Raw genomic sequence first — 14,700 nt, 5'->3', positions numbered from 1 at the left:
AACTCTAGTGGCATTGAGTTCCACAGAATACATAAAAAATTCCTAACTTCTGGAAGTTCACGGAAAAGAAAAGTTTTCAACTGTAAAAATCATTTAAGTATAATAAAGTGGCATTGAAATCATGGAGTCATTTAGGTTGGAAAACACAATTAAGATCAAGTCCAACCATTAAACCGGCATCACCATGTTCACCACTAAATGATGTCCCTACGCTTCACACACATCTTCTAATTACTTTCAGGGATGGCAACTCCACCACTTTCTTGGGTAGCATATTTCTATGCTTGACAACCCTTCCAGTGGAAAAAAAATTCCCAAACAACCAATCTAAACCTCCCCTGGTGCAACTTGAGGCCATCTTATCCTGTCACTTATAACCAGGGAGAAGAGGCTGACCCCACCTGGCCGCACCCTCCTGTCAGGCAGCTGCAGAGAGTGATGAGGTCCCCCTGAGCCTCCTTTTCTCCAGGCTGAACACCCCCAGCTCCCTCAGCTGCTCCTCACAACACTTGTGCTCCAGAGCCTTCCCCAGCTCCGTTGCCCTTCCCTGGACACGCTCCAGCCCCTCAATGTCTCTCTTGCACTGAGGGGCCCAGAACTGAGCACAGCATTGGAGCTGTGGCCTCAGCAGTGCTGGCTACTGCCCTGCTCCTGCTGGCCACACCTGGCTGATCCAGGCCAGGATGCCATCGGCCTTCTTGGCCACCTGGGCACACACAGGATTGTATTCTATGGAGCCAACCACAGCAGCAATGAATGCTGCTTAACCATCTGAGTAGGGGGTAAGGGATGGAGATTCACATGACAGCAAAGATGCAAAGCTTGACTGTGCATTAGAAACCACAGAAACACCTGAGAACAGTCACATATGAATCAGCACTTCTCTCCCAAAATAGCTGGCAGGATAAATAGTCCCAATAAAGTGCATTTACACCAATACATACAGCATGGGCAACACAGGAGAGCTGGGATAATTCACTGTGCAGCTGAAAAACTATGATATAAAATCAATATAGTGAAAGTCCCAACTAAAGAAGCTGTAACATGCAACTGCATTCCAGAAGTCTCAAACTTCTTTCTTCTACGAAAATTTCTCTTACAAGTACAAAACACTATCTCACAAACTTGCAAATCTTGGTACAAAATGAAGAAGGTAAATAGTAACATCTAAACTGAGTAAATTGTTCATACATCAAGTTGTCATGTACTGCCGCCAGCCGTAAAAGCCAGCAGCACATAGGGCAAGCTATAAATATGGGATACAAGCTAAGCTTCGTTGGAACTTCAATATGTAAGCAAGCAACGCACTTAGCCACAAGAGCATTCAACTACTAAGATTAAACCACTGAAACAAAGTTAAGAAGTTGAAAAGAAAACACTTTCAGCTCCAGAGTTAAACACAATTTCAGTGGACACAAAACTCCACTGCAACATAGGGGGCTTTTAAGGCCCTCATGAGGCAAGTATTACCTCAAACTTCTCACACTGGAACCTGAGCAGTCTTTTGAACTCCTGTGAACTTCAAATTCCAATCCATTTACACAAATTGATTGAGTTCATTGTTAATTGTGATGGAAAAATAAACAGTTCTCCGTGAACAGTGAATTTTCCATTAGCAACAATTCTAGATACAAGTTCTTAACAGAACCCCCCCATATTGCTTTTGTTGCAGGGTACGTCAATTGAGTGCAAACTCAAACAATGTGACAGAACTTGAGTAATTCTGTACTTAGTCCTCAAAACCAAAATGAAAACTTCTCAAACACCACAAGACGATTCATGCTTCTGCAGGACCAAAAAAACCAAAACCCAAACCAAACAACCCCAGCAAAAATCTGGAAGACATTGTACCAGCTTTGTACCACATCTTTCTGTACATACTTGAACAAGCTCTACAAAAGACAGAGAAACTTGCTTTCATTTTTCCACTGCCACTTTGATATTCTTGCTGATGCAAATCCCTCTTAGCATGTTATTACAGGGTAAGCAACAGTAGAATGCAATCATATATTTGAAGTCAAAGAGGATTAATAACAATATAAAGCCAATTTAGTAGATAATAAAGTGAATTTATTGCTCTAATTAAGAGAGACTTCTATTAAAACAAGTTACTTAGTTTAACCACCAAATAACATGGCTGATGAGTTTGGTTGCTAGAGATGACCTTGCAGCAGTAAGCACCAAATACATTACCTCCCAGAACAGCATGGTCCTATCACATGCCATAAGAAGGCTGTACCACCATCCTCACAGCTGGAGGAGGACAATGTGCCACCTACCAGGATGCTTTTGTGCAAGACATTTATTTAAGTCTTACAAAGGCTTACTGAATCTTAGCTATATGGCTGTTCTTGGCAGTATTCTCATCTTTTCATAAGCAGCCACATAAAGCTGCAATAATTTTTGTTGAACTAGCACCAGTACACAACAGTCCCCCTCCTTCCAAAGCATCATTTGCCTTGATTGCTCCTAGAAGTAACTTTTTTTGACATGAAGGATCATCAGAAAAAAAACAGAACAGCTGTTAGACTGGAATGCATAATGAATGAATCAGAAGTAAAGTTAGATGATAGCCTTGCATCCAAGATATGATAAGAGTTAAAAAATTACTATTAAAAATGTTAAACTGATGTAGCAAGTCAAGGGTTGAAACAGACAACTTTATTAAAGATAACATGTCATGTAATGTAAACTCTTACAAGTTTTTGATGCGGTCCATAATTTTAGATGCCCAGAATAAATACAGATCTGATGGCCTCATCCTAAGCAGTGAGGTTTGCAGCGAACCACTCATTCTTTGTATAGCCACCAAAAAGTGACAAAGAAAGTTGCAAGCTCTGCAAATCTGAAAAATCTACCACGTAAAACAGCAAAGGACAGAGACAAGAGAGTGGAAAAATAATTCAAGATACGAGTGCTGGGAAAGACCGCACCACCTGAATCCGTGCTGTACCCAAGCGAGAGACCCAGAAGGCAAGAGAGGCGCTGCCTTTTTGTTTTGTTCTCGGGCTGCACGTTCCCAGCGGAGCCGCCGCGCTGCCCGCCGGCGCCTCTGGCGGCGCAGCCCGCGCACCGCGCCCGGGCCCGCCGCGGCAGCTCCGAGCCTCTCCCGTGCGCCCGCAGCCTCGCTCGCTCCTTCCCGGCGCTACTTGGCGATCTCGGAATCCCCCGCGCAGCTAAAAAACAGCCCCAGTATTAACAAGGGCAGAAAATAGAGTCAAGTTATGTCCCAGCCCTACCCACAGGGATTGGCAACAAGCCTCTCCTTAGCCAACCTAACACCCAACAGAGATCAAAATCTGCTCTGAAAATCCCACGCAAACAGAACACCAAAAATGCTCGCTATTGGGAACCTGTGGGTTTCCCCAGTGTCCTCTAGCTTCCTGGGGAAGGGACAAAGCTGGCTCAGAAGCCCAGCCAAGGAACCCAACAAAATCACCCAAACAAATCTACGGGTGTAGAGAACTAGTGTGAATGCACAAAGAGACGATGGAGCACGCTTCTCCATGGCAAACTGCTGGGTGATTTTAAACCTCCCATGCCTCTTCTTAGCTTCGAGATGATACGGGGGACACGTGATTCGAGCAATGGGGGGGGGGAGAAAATTCAAGATGGCCGAAGGTGTCTTGTCACGGATTTTCATACACGCTCCAGAACTCTAGAGGGCACCCGAAATATGCCCTCCTCCTCCTCCTCCCTCCCGAGCCGGGTAACGTGAGCAGCGGCAGCAGCCCGTCGTCTGCCTGCCGGAGTTGGTATTGCAGGAGCGGTGTCTGCAGCAGCAGCGCCCACTCCGCGAGGAGGAGCCGCCTCACAGCCATTACTGGGGCTTCGCCCCAGGGCAGCAGCTACTGATCCCAGGAATTTCCCCACCCAGCCCTAGAGGGACCTCATTCACCCCTGCCCCCGGAGAATACGGGGCGGGGGGAATGGTTGAAGCCCGCTGGAAGCAGGTCTAGCCAAGGCAGAAACAGATACACAAATAGCACTCACAATGGAGCTCCCTCTCCTTGTTGGTCGCTGCCAAGGCTGCACCAAACTGGGCTGGAGCCTAAAGGAAAGACACGGGGTTAACACGGGGCAGCGAGGATCAGGCAGCGCCCCCAAGGAGCGTTTCCATCGTCTGGCCAGGGCAGGTACTGCCTGCATCACTCACCACTTCCCTTTAATCGCAATCTTTCAAATAAATAAATAAATAAACAAACAAACAAATAAATCCACTGCCCTCGCCGGGGGCGGTGGGGTATACCTCACGGCACACCCACGCAGCTTGTCCCCGCTGAAAGAAGGAGGGACAAGGAGCCCTTCCCGGGCACCGCCACACCGAGGGCTTTCACCGCGAGTGTGGGGGACAGGGCAGCGGTGGCACCCACGGTGGGGAACAGCGAGTATTACCTGCGAACTTGCCCTATCAGCCCTGAACCGGCGCCCAGAGGAACCGCGGGGCCCTCAGCGGCACAGCCCCGGCGCCAGGCGAGCGCCCGCGCCCCCCGCCCGCTGGCGCGGCAGTTGCCCCTGGTCTCGGGTTTGCCCCCCTGCAGTCGGCCAGCAGCACTACCGCCTCCTGTCCGCCATTAGAGGGACCCAGCCGAACAATACGGGAGGGGAGCCGCGGAGCGCCGGGCAGGGGAGGGGAGAGGAGGGGAGGGAGGTACACGCGGGGGGGGCTGCGAGGGTGGTGGGTGGGGGAGGCACCGGGGCAGAACAACAGCCGAGGGCCCGGCGGGGAAGGGAGGGAGAGAGTTAAAATAGGAGGCGCTAGAGCAGACCCGGCCCTTCCCCCAAATACCCCTGCCCCCCCCTTCGGGGCTGCCCCCGGGCGCCCCCCATTTTTCCCCACCGCCCCCCTCCATGGCGCGATGGTTATGCGCGGGACTGCCCCCGGTGCCACCCGCGCCCCTGCCGCCAGAGGTGGCGGCGCGGCAGCGACACCGCGGGGTACTTCGGCCGGGTAGCTGGGAGGCACGGCGGCTGCTCTCCCATCCCCGCCCTGGGGGCAGCTGAGCGCCGCCAGCCCCCCGCCAGCCCGCCCCAGTGAGGCGCAGCGCCCCGCGCCCCCGCCTTACCCGGCTCCCCACCGCCTGCGGGCACGAACCCCCCCGCGGGGGACGCACGCACTCTGCGCTACTCCTCCGGCGCCTCAACTCTAACTCGGTCCAGTCCCGGGCGAAGCGCAGCTGCTGGCGAAGGGGAGGAGGAACCGGGCCAAGGGAGCTCGGGGAGATCCGCCTCCCTGCCCCGGCATTGGCTTTCCCAGAGGGCGGGCTCTGGCGCTGGGCTAGCCGAGTGGGTGCGCCGCCCATCCATCAGAGCCGCCCGCAGCCGGTTGACCCTATAAACTGTCAATCTTCCTCCTGGCCATGCTTGGGGTTCTTCCCACTTTGATCCATCAGGTTTGAGGAACCCGGATCGTTGCCCACCGACCGGCTCGTTACCCGTGCCCCAGGGTTGCGTTGTCGCTCCCCGCGCCGCTCTTAGACAGTGGCAACTTGCAGAAGTTCTCGGTGCCGCCCAGCCGGCTGCGGCCCGCTGGCAGTGGGCAGGGTGCGCTGGCCGTCCCGGCCGTGCACTCGGTCCCTGCGGGCGCCCCCGCTCTGACCGTGGGGCGCGGGCTCGCCTCTCCCCCTTCGTCCCCCACCGCCGAGCCATAGGGGCTGGCAGTGCTTATCCGAAGGCTCCCACTTTGCTCCTTCCTTCCTCTCACTAGGGTTTTGAACCTGGGGCCATGCCCATGGTGGACAGAGCATGGGTAATGGAAGCATTCCCAGAGGGAAAAGGGAGAGTTCACGTCTCCTAGGGAGGGCGCCTGACCCGCGTCCCCGCAGCCTGCCCCGCCGAGCAGCGCCTCCTCAGCCGAGGATGCCTTGCTGCCCCCGCCCGCCGCGGGGGAGGGCGCCATATCAGGCACCGACATGGCTCCTGGAGGAGATGGTAGTGGTGGTGGTGCTGGTGGTGGCAGTGGTGGTGGCGTCCTCCATTTTGTCGGAAGCCGCTGCGGGGAGCTTGGTACCAATTCGAACCAACGTGAGGCGCAGCGGGGCGTCCATTTGAACGGCCTCCATCCGGCTTCCCCGCGGGAAAAAGAGCCGGGTGCTCCCGGCGGTGCCGGGGGGTGGGAACGAGTGCTCCGGCCAGGCGCCGGGAGTCAACTCTCCGCCCGCCCTTCGCCAAAATGGAGGATGCGCGCTTTCCTTGCGCGGCTCCTTCCCCGCGCTGGCCATGGCACCAGCGCCCGCTCCTTCGAGGACCGGGAGAGCGCAGCCGCCCGTCTGGCGCGCTGGTCCCGCTCTGCTCTATTCACCCATCCTCCTCTGCCCAGAAGAGGGAGAGAGAGAGCGCGATACCCGCCCTGCTCCTCTAGCCGGGATCAATCCGTGTCAACCACGCGGAGCAGCGTCCCCCGGGGAGAGAGGCTCTTGTGTGCGCAAGGCGCTGGGTTTCAGCGGCTGGCGCCATTTCCAGTCGGGAGCTGGAGCCTCCCGCGGGATCAGCCTTCCTCACGGCCGGCGCAGGAGTCATTGAAGGGATGTCGCCTCTCTCTCAACAAACCTTTGATGTGTTTGGCTAATAATTTTCATTTGTGGGAGAGACGAGAAATTTTCTCTCATCCATTGTCACAACAATACATCTAGTGTCTTCCCAATGGTGCCACCCAGAGACATAGGCTCCAGTCAACAACTCAACCCAAAAGCTTATCCGGCACTGTGACTCTATGTTGTTTGGTTTTTTTTGGGTTTTGGGGCTTTTTGTTCAAAACACACTGCTCATCAGATGAAGCTTGGAAGGGCTACTTGATGTGGAGGGACAGAGTTCCCTCAGGGCTGACAGCAGCTTGCTCATGCCTGCAAAAAAATATGTGAGCTGATGGCAAAACAGCTCTAATACAACCACTGCCAAGGACGAAAGTGCCATGTCTGCATGCATCATCATCCATTTTGAAGGTCTCAAAGTTGCCCCATAAATTGATATATATTTGATCTGCAGTATCACACTACCAAACTAATTATGTAACCAGAAAGGTGTTGAAATTTTGACATTGAATCCCATTCACTCCATCAAGTCAGCTGGCTCCTGACCATCTTCATCATTAGCCTGGAATATCTTCTAGGTTGGTAAAATTCAAAGCTGTTTTAAGTTGTCCTCCCTATTACATATTTGCCAAAGTTCCTAGTCGTATGTCTCAGGAAGATGTCTTTTTTTCTACAACAGTGTTTATCCATAAGCATTTAAGTTCTCATGGAGTTCAGAAAGAAATTCAAGAGGGCTTAAGCACTAGGAACGGATGGTAGAAAACAAGTGTTTTTCTAATTAAGAACACATTAAAAGAAACCTATCACTCTTGGTATTCTGGAGTACTAAAAGTAACTGGAGAATACTTTGCATCTTACCACTGCCATAGCAAGAGACATTACCTAACAGTGTTATCTAGGACTATTACATAGCAATAGAACATTTTCATTAATGTTTTAGATTATACAGCTTAAACAAAATTTAATGGTTTTGCTTGCACTTTTGGAACTATGTGAAATGTTTTTAAATATTAAAGTTTCTAACTCCAGAGAACTGTTGTCCCCCTATAGACATGTAACCTTAGTTACAAATTCATATGTTGAAATATAGCCAAAATAATTAAATACACCATGACTTTTCCTTTATTTTTTCAACTGACATCAGGAAAAAGGGTGAAAAGTTCAGGCAATGACGTAAAATTCCTCTTCTTCTATAGAAACATGTATAATTCAGATAACTTTTAAGAATAATTCATATAGAGTAATTCTATTTATGGTTTGAAAGAGTTAGCGTTATTTCAAACTCTTTCAGCAAAATCTCTTCATGAACACCAGAGAACTGAAGCATATGTATTTATAGGCTTCACACCACTTCTTTCATGGACAGGCCTGATGTCAGTAACCTTACTAGAAAATGTCAAATATACTGACCAGGAGTAGATAAATTCAACAAAGATGAGCCAACAGTTTGTTTATCAACTTATAAGAAGAATGACATCCTTCTCTGTCATGGAGGACTATTTTCTCAAAAAGCAGTCAACTTTGAACTGAGAAGGAGTAATCTGATATATTTTGGAAGGTTTATGTTTGAGGAGAAATCTCAAAAGCACTTACCAAGACAACCTTCAAGTGATGCATATTGTATTGTAATAACAGGATGAACATAGTTTAAAGCCACTTCTTAGAACAACTTTTCTTTTTCCCCCTACCATTTCTTCCAGTATTTCTCTTTCTTTTCTGTCCTTAATCTCACTTCTTTATCTACTTATCCTCAGTCCCTCTTGGCCACACAAAGAAAGATGTGAACAACCTGTATAGGTTGATAGAACATTGTTCTCATAGCCATGGCATAATGGAATTCTGGTCTACCAGTGTTTGCTCAGTACAACTTCAAGAAATAGTAGTGGATGGAAAAGAAATTAAAAATACAAAATCAAAACAAAAGAAAGCAGAATCTTAAAACACCTATAATCAGTAACAGCTTCATCATTTTGGTTTTACTTCCTCTATTGGTGTTCTGATTTTTGAGTTTCATCAGGCTGATGAATCAGCTATTCTTTGTAGACTAAAGCTCTTAATGAAAAGATACTTAGGAAAAAACTCTTCGCTATGAGGGTTCTGAGGCTCTGGAGCAGGTTGCCCAGAGAAGCTGTGGATGCCCCATCTCCAGCCATGTTCAAGGCCAGGTTCAATGGAGCTTTGGGCAACATGGTCTAATGGAAGGTGTCCCTGCCCATGCTACAGGGGTTGGAACCAGATGGTCTTCAGAGTCCCCTCCCAATCCAAATCAATCTATGATTCCATGATACCATATCTGTGTGTTTGTACTCTACATAACAGAACCCATAGAATTTTTTAAAACTAAAAAAAAAAATGCTTTGTACAGGACGTTACCTGTGGTTTTCATTATGGTTGTTGAACTACATATACATTTTGTAATATTTATAAATAAATCACTATGTAGCTATAAGCAGATTGCATTCAGCTGTTTTATTTGCAGTTTAATTAACCAAAAGTGATCTTTCCAACAGTTAAATAAGGAGACAATATATCCTATTCTATAAGATTATCATTCATTACATAATATAATGTGCCTTCAAATGACCTTTATGCCACATCCCGTATTTAAATTTTGGAAGAGTAAATAACAACTTATGTTCTGATCTGGGCAACTTCCCCACAGAAGACATTCCCATACTGAAAGAATAAGATTGTATTACCTTCCAGTTGTTCTTCTGAAATAATTTTAAGAGAGTTTACAATAATCAACATAATCTTTACTTGCAAAGTAATTTTTATTAATTTTAAAACATTTGAGGATTTTAGTTGGATTAAGCTTTGTCTTAATGGAGAAATGGTATTACAAAACACAAGGTAGGATCTTAAAACTGTAAAAGACTGCTTAGGTCACTGAGTCCACTATCTTGCTATTAGAGGAAACTGTGTCATATAATCCCTTGCAGAAACTTTTCAAGCCCCCTCTTAATGGTAGCCTGATATGTTTACCCCCTACTTCTGTTGCAAATCTGTTCCAGAACTTCATTGTTTTGGTGGTTAGAAATTTCCTTCTAATTTTCAGACTAAATTTATTCAAGAATCCATTTGTTTTTGTGCCAATATTCATCCTTTGGCTTAAATAGCTCTTCTCCCTCCCTGGTGTTTAGTCCTGATATATTTATAGACAGCCATCATATTCCCTCTGAGCCTTCCTTTTGCTAGACTAAATACAGATTATTTAGTCTCTTCTTGCTCCACAGATCTTCAGTCCACTGGTCATTCTGCTAGGCTTTATTACTACTCATCCCAGTCTGAACTCATCTGTCTGAATGTGAGTTCAAATTCTCATAATAATCCATTTTAGGCTAAATTACTTCATTGTACAGTAGATCAATATTTCCATATCTCTATGGAATATTACAGTCTTGGGTGTGTAGTTGCCTTTTTGTATAAGTGCATTAGATAGCCACCTACTGATATCTATGTTCTTTTTTTTTTCTACCACTCAGTTACTGGGAAAGTTCTCCATTAACAGCAAAATTTTTGTTAGCATCCAGGACCTTGCATTTTGTATTATAGCAGTTTATTTTGTTTCCATTAGTTCAATCATCAAGGTCATTCATTGTTTTTCCATATGACATCTCACTGCAACTCTGTTGATGATGCTCCTAGTTTTGTGAAACCAGCCACTGCAATAAATTTATTTTCTCTTCTTTGCGAAACAATAAGATTCATCCCAAGAATAACTCCCAAACAAACCTACTAGAAGATACTATTCATTTTGGTACTCTTCTGCTTGATACTACCTGCTGCCATTTCCTTCATTCTGCTCTGGAAAATTTGACCTTATCTCTGGGATTCTCAATGGGTGGCAAAATTCTTCTGCTACTCAGTCCCTCTTTCCCCAGAAGCACTCTACTTAATGATCCTTTTTATTCAGTTGACTTGATTAACTAGGTCATAGTTTACCAAAATTTGCCTTTTGAATAAAGGGGTTTAGATATAGACCTGCTTTTGTCTTCTTTCCATACAATTTACACAACATCAACTTTCAGGATCATTTTCTACAACCAGTTTTTCTATACTGTCCTGTCCTCAAACTGTAAGTCCAAGTCTAAAATAGCATGATTTCATGTTGGTTTAGTGACATTTTGCTGAGAAAAGCTGTCAGCTATGACATTCAGCTATTTTTGGGGCCCTGCCACCATTAATAACATTTGTTCTCCAACCTACTAAATCAATTAAGTAAAAAAAAAAGGTGAATAGCTTTTTGCCACCCTAGTGAGTTGAAGTGACTTATGTGTCAACCAGGTACCAAAGCCCCCACAAAGACCGCAGAGAAGAGTGTGCAGCCTGAAGGAGGAGAGAATGACTCCATTTCAGCAGGAGGGAGTTGTTGCATGAACCTAGCTTCTCATCTTACCATAACCTATCTTTGGAGCAGCATCTGTGTATGTATTCCTATATATAAAGAAAATTCCCTATTCTTTCTAAATCCTATTTCTTTCTAGATTTTTCACTTGTGGATCTCAAAAACTATTTGATCACAAGTATTAATCAAGTACTGGATTTGGTAAGTTAAACCTTTTCTAGTTTCCTAAATAGGATATTTCTACTTAAGAGGTTGAAGATCTCCTCCTGTGGGATGTGTAAGAATAGCACTGAATGAAAGAGCTTCTGTGTACCTTCAGCTTTGTTTCTTTCCATTAAATATGGCTGATGATATTCCTTTTTTTTATCCTGGGGTATTTCTCTTACTGAAGAACTTGAATAAGATGAGGCTCCAGGGTTTCACCACAGGCAAGTTGCTGCATGATAAAGCTGCTGCCAAAAGTAGCAGTCCTGCCTTCTTCTCAGTGACTAGCTATAAATTTATGTCACCTTTCTATGGTGACATGAGCATTCTTGCAGCTAGAAATTGGCCAATTTTCAGTTGGACCAACACGTTGATCTTTCTGCATGTGCAATCAGATGAGTGATAGTGCTTGATAAGGGGGTGCAGTGGAAAGCACAGGGAAAAATGTTTTTTCCATTTTTGAAACAGCACTACTAGCTGGCAGAAATTGAAGTGATGCTACATATATATAATGGAATCAGTAGTTTTTGGCTGATGACCTGGCTTCTGTTTTATCTCAGTAAGATCCACAATGTAGTTTTTAATTGGTTATTAGCATTCTTTAGAGCTGTCTGAGAGAAAAAAACAAACTTGAAAAGTATAAAATTGTCAAGTGAATTTTATGTCATAATGCTTAAGTTTGGTCAGTTTTTAAACCATTCTTTAATATATTTCTTGTAATAAATTTCATTTTAAAATCAAATTATTCAGAATCATAAGATTCTCTTACTGCAGATCACTGTGATACTAGTTAAGTAATATTTTGACATGTGCTTCATAGAAAAAAAAAATGAAAAAATAGTAATTTTTGTGAACTTTTTCATTTTCAAAGCAAAGCCATTTTTCTTCAATTTTATTTAGTGTCTGAGCAATGAACAAAGTTGATTTTTTAGGCAACTTATCCTTTCCTGTTGGATGAGGACTGTGCCATAATCAACAGGACTGTCTGGTTGGATTAATGCACTGCTTTTATATTCTAAAAGGCCATTTGGAAAAATTAGTTAGGGCAGAACACAGTCAGGGCATTTACTAGAGCACCTTTCCACAATGGCTTTGTTAAACTGTAAGGTGGATGGGTGAGTATTCTAAAGAGCAGAGTCCCTTGCTTGCCACGAGGCTCAGAATATGTCCTGCACAGAGCCTTGCAAGTGGGAAGACTCCAGCCTACTTCCCACAAAGAGAAGATTTTGTGATGGCACTCTCATAAGACTCCTGACTGACCTGACCATTTCTTCCTTTAAAAAGACTACAGACTTGGACTTTGACTTGTGACCCAAAACCCAAAATTTTTGCTCTTTAAACATCTGTCATGGTGCAGCCCCTTTTTCACATAAACACTAACAGTGCTCTATTCTCAATTTCAGCCCCTCACTAGTGCACCATCACCCCCAGAGCTGAATCTGTTGTGGTCTCTTTATTTTTGTGATCTTTCAAAGGTCCATAATTGTGGAAGGGGCTAACAGCAGGCCTGTTAGCTAAAGGAGTGAGAAGAAGCTGAGAAGTAAGAAGAAGCTGATAAGGAGCTCTTTCTAAGGCTGTAACTAAGGAGACTGAGAGAAGAAAGATAAGAGAACTTTGCAGCTGGACGAAGCATTTTTAGAAAGTTAGTTGAAGTCACTATAACTTCTCACCAATAGTATTATGTTGACTTATTGTGGTCAATAGTAAAGGTAGAAGAAGCATAAACAATTAGAAAGTGTATAAAAGTCAACCATGTTCAATAATAAAGAGTTGCCAACTGAGACTACTTGTGGTCTCTGCTTTGTGTCGTGACCACCTCGACAGCGACACATAATTTCCTTTTAGTTTTCTAGTGTCTCTTAAGGTACCTTCCCTTCAATCTCTTGCTCTTACTCTAAAAGCATAATTTTGTTCACAGACTTTTCTTCATTTAGTTCAAAACCAAAAACCATTCTTGCTCATCATAACTAAATGTGTTATACACAAAAAAGTAATTGAAGGAATAGAAACTTTGCAAAGTCTAATGCCTACAGGTTAGGACTTACAGCATTCCCTACATCCCCATTCAACTTCAGTTCTAAAAGGCCAAATGTAAAAATCACAATGAATTTGTGACATGGCTTTTAAGAACTGCCTTCCATAGTCTCTGCTCTTTGGAGCTGCTGTCTCCAATCCTTGTGTCCCACTGCCTATGTTCAGCTCAACAGGCAGCTCCTTGTCCCTCTTTGTCAGCTTATGGGGATTCAGACTCAAAAATCCCCACCCTGTGATCCTACCTTCAAGCTGTATTGATATAAATTCAGATTGGATATTAAAAAGTTCTTCACTGAGAGTGTGGTCAAGCTCTCCAGGGAAGTGCGCCAGGCCTGTCGGTGTTCAAGAAGGGTTTGAACAAAACTCTCAGATACATGATTTAACTTTTAACTTGTCCTGTGGGCAGTCAGGACTTGAACTTTATGATCCTCATGGACCCTTTCCAACTCAGATTATTTTATGATTCCACAGTTCCTTTGACATTTATCACTAGCACATGACAGCTTCACAAACATTAATGCATTTATCCCCACATTATACACATGAGAGACCATACAGTTAGTGTCACAAATATGTGTTATTTGGCTGCCTGTTTTGGATTGCTACATTTGTCAGGGATATAGCATTTATTTCTACACTTTATTTGACAATCACCTCTGACATCAACTTTGTTTGCAGTTGAGGAGTCTTCACAGCATGAGGCTGGGTGCCCAGAAAGTGAAAAATACCTATTTCTCATTGCCTGTCCCAAAACTGAATTAAATGAGATTCAGCCTCACACAGGATCCATTGAAACAAGACAATGAGATAATCCACTTGTTCAGGAGATATTCTTCTGTCCAAAGAACACACTTTTTCTTCATGAAACCAGGAGCCTCAGTCACTGGACTGTGTAGCTTTTGTACTAGAAAGGTAAATACAAAGAGTCATACAATCAGCAGGCTACTTCACATCTTCTCCCTACTCTGAACACTAGATATCTTGTGTACTGAAATAAGTAAGGAATGGCCTATGGTTCAAACAGAATGTGATCTCTCACAGATAAAAGACTGTATCTTCCAGGAGTCTGAATTAAGTTTTCACAAGTAACCTGAGTTCGAGTGCTCTCTATTTTTTGTATGTTTTAATGTCTGTATTCTTAAAACTTCCCAAATTACTTTTAAGAGTTAACTAATCCAGAAAAACAACCACCAGAAATTCTGTCTTGTTAAAGCAAATTTATATCCCTGGGGCTCATCCAAAAAGTTCAAAACTCACAAGTTTATAGAACAAATTCTGGTGACATTAGCCAATAGCAAATGAAAGCAGGAGAAAAATATAATTCCTGAGTTCTGTGTAGCTTAATCATTTGGGAGAGACAAGCTAAAATGTTAGGTTGTCTCTTTACCAGCTAACTCAGGAATCCTGGACCCTGAGCTGTGTTCCAAAAGACCACACATTCCCTTTTCTTCTGCACCACTGCCTGCCCTGCAGCCAATGTCTGATTCTTCCAATTTCTCACATCTTAACTTCCAGTTTGAAGATGCACATCCTGGCACATTTGAGGCTTATATCCTAGTCCCCTATTGCTTTGAAGCGTTGTTC

General features: G+C 44.7%; 1 protein-coding gene across 6 annotated transcripts in view; it reads right to left on the bottom strand.

Annotated features, from left to right (window-relative positions):
• Positions 1-5,177, bottom strand: part of ZMYM2 (zinc finger MYM-type containing 2) — an 87,315-nt gene extending 82,138 nt beyond the window's left edge. For 5 of the 6 annotated variants that reach the window (XM_066544783.1, XM_066544786.1, XM_066544788.1 and 2 more), the window contains exon 1: positions 5,067-5,177. The gene's annotated coding sequence lies outside the window, so the exon portion shown is untranslated. Of the gene's footprint in view, positions 1-3,993; positions 4,052-5,066 lie in introns of all 6 variants that reach the window. The other variant, XM_066544784.1, reaches the window with a different exon arrangement.
• Between the last annotated feature and the right edge of the window lie 9,523 nt (positions 5,178-14,700).

The sequence above is a fragment of the Molothrus aeneus genome, chromosome 2, assembly GCF_037042795.1.
Source record: "Molothrus aeneus isolate 106 chromosome 2, BPBGC_Maene_1.0, whole genome shotgun sequence".
NCBI classification, from domain to species: domain Eukaryota; kingdom Metazoa; phylum Chordata; class Aves; order Passeriformes; family Icteridae; genus Molothrus; species Molothrus aeneus.
Note: the sequence above shows the minus strand (reverse complement) of the source record. Positions and strands in the feature narration are given on the sequence as shown.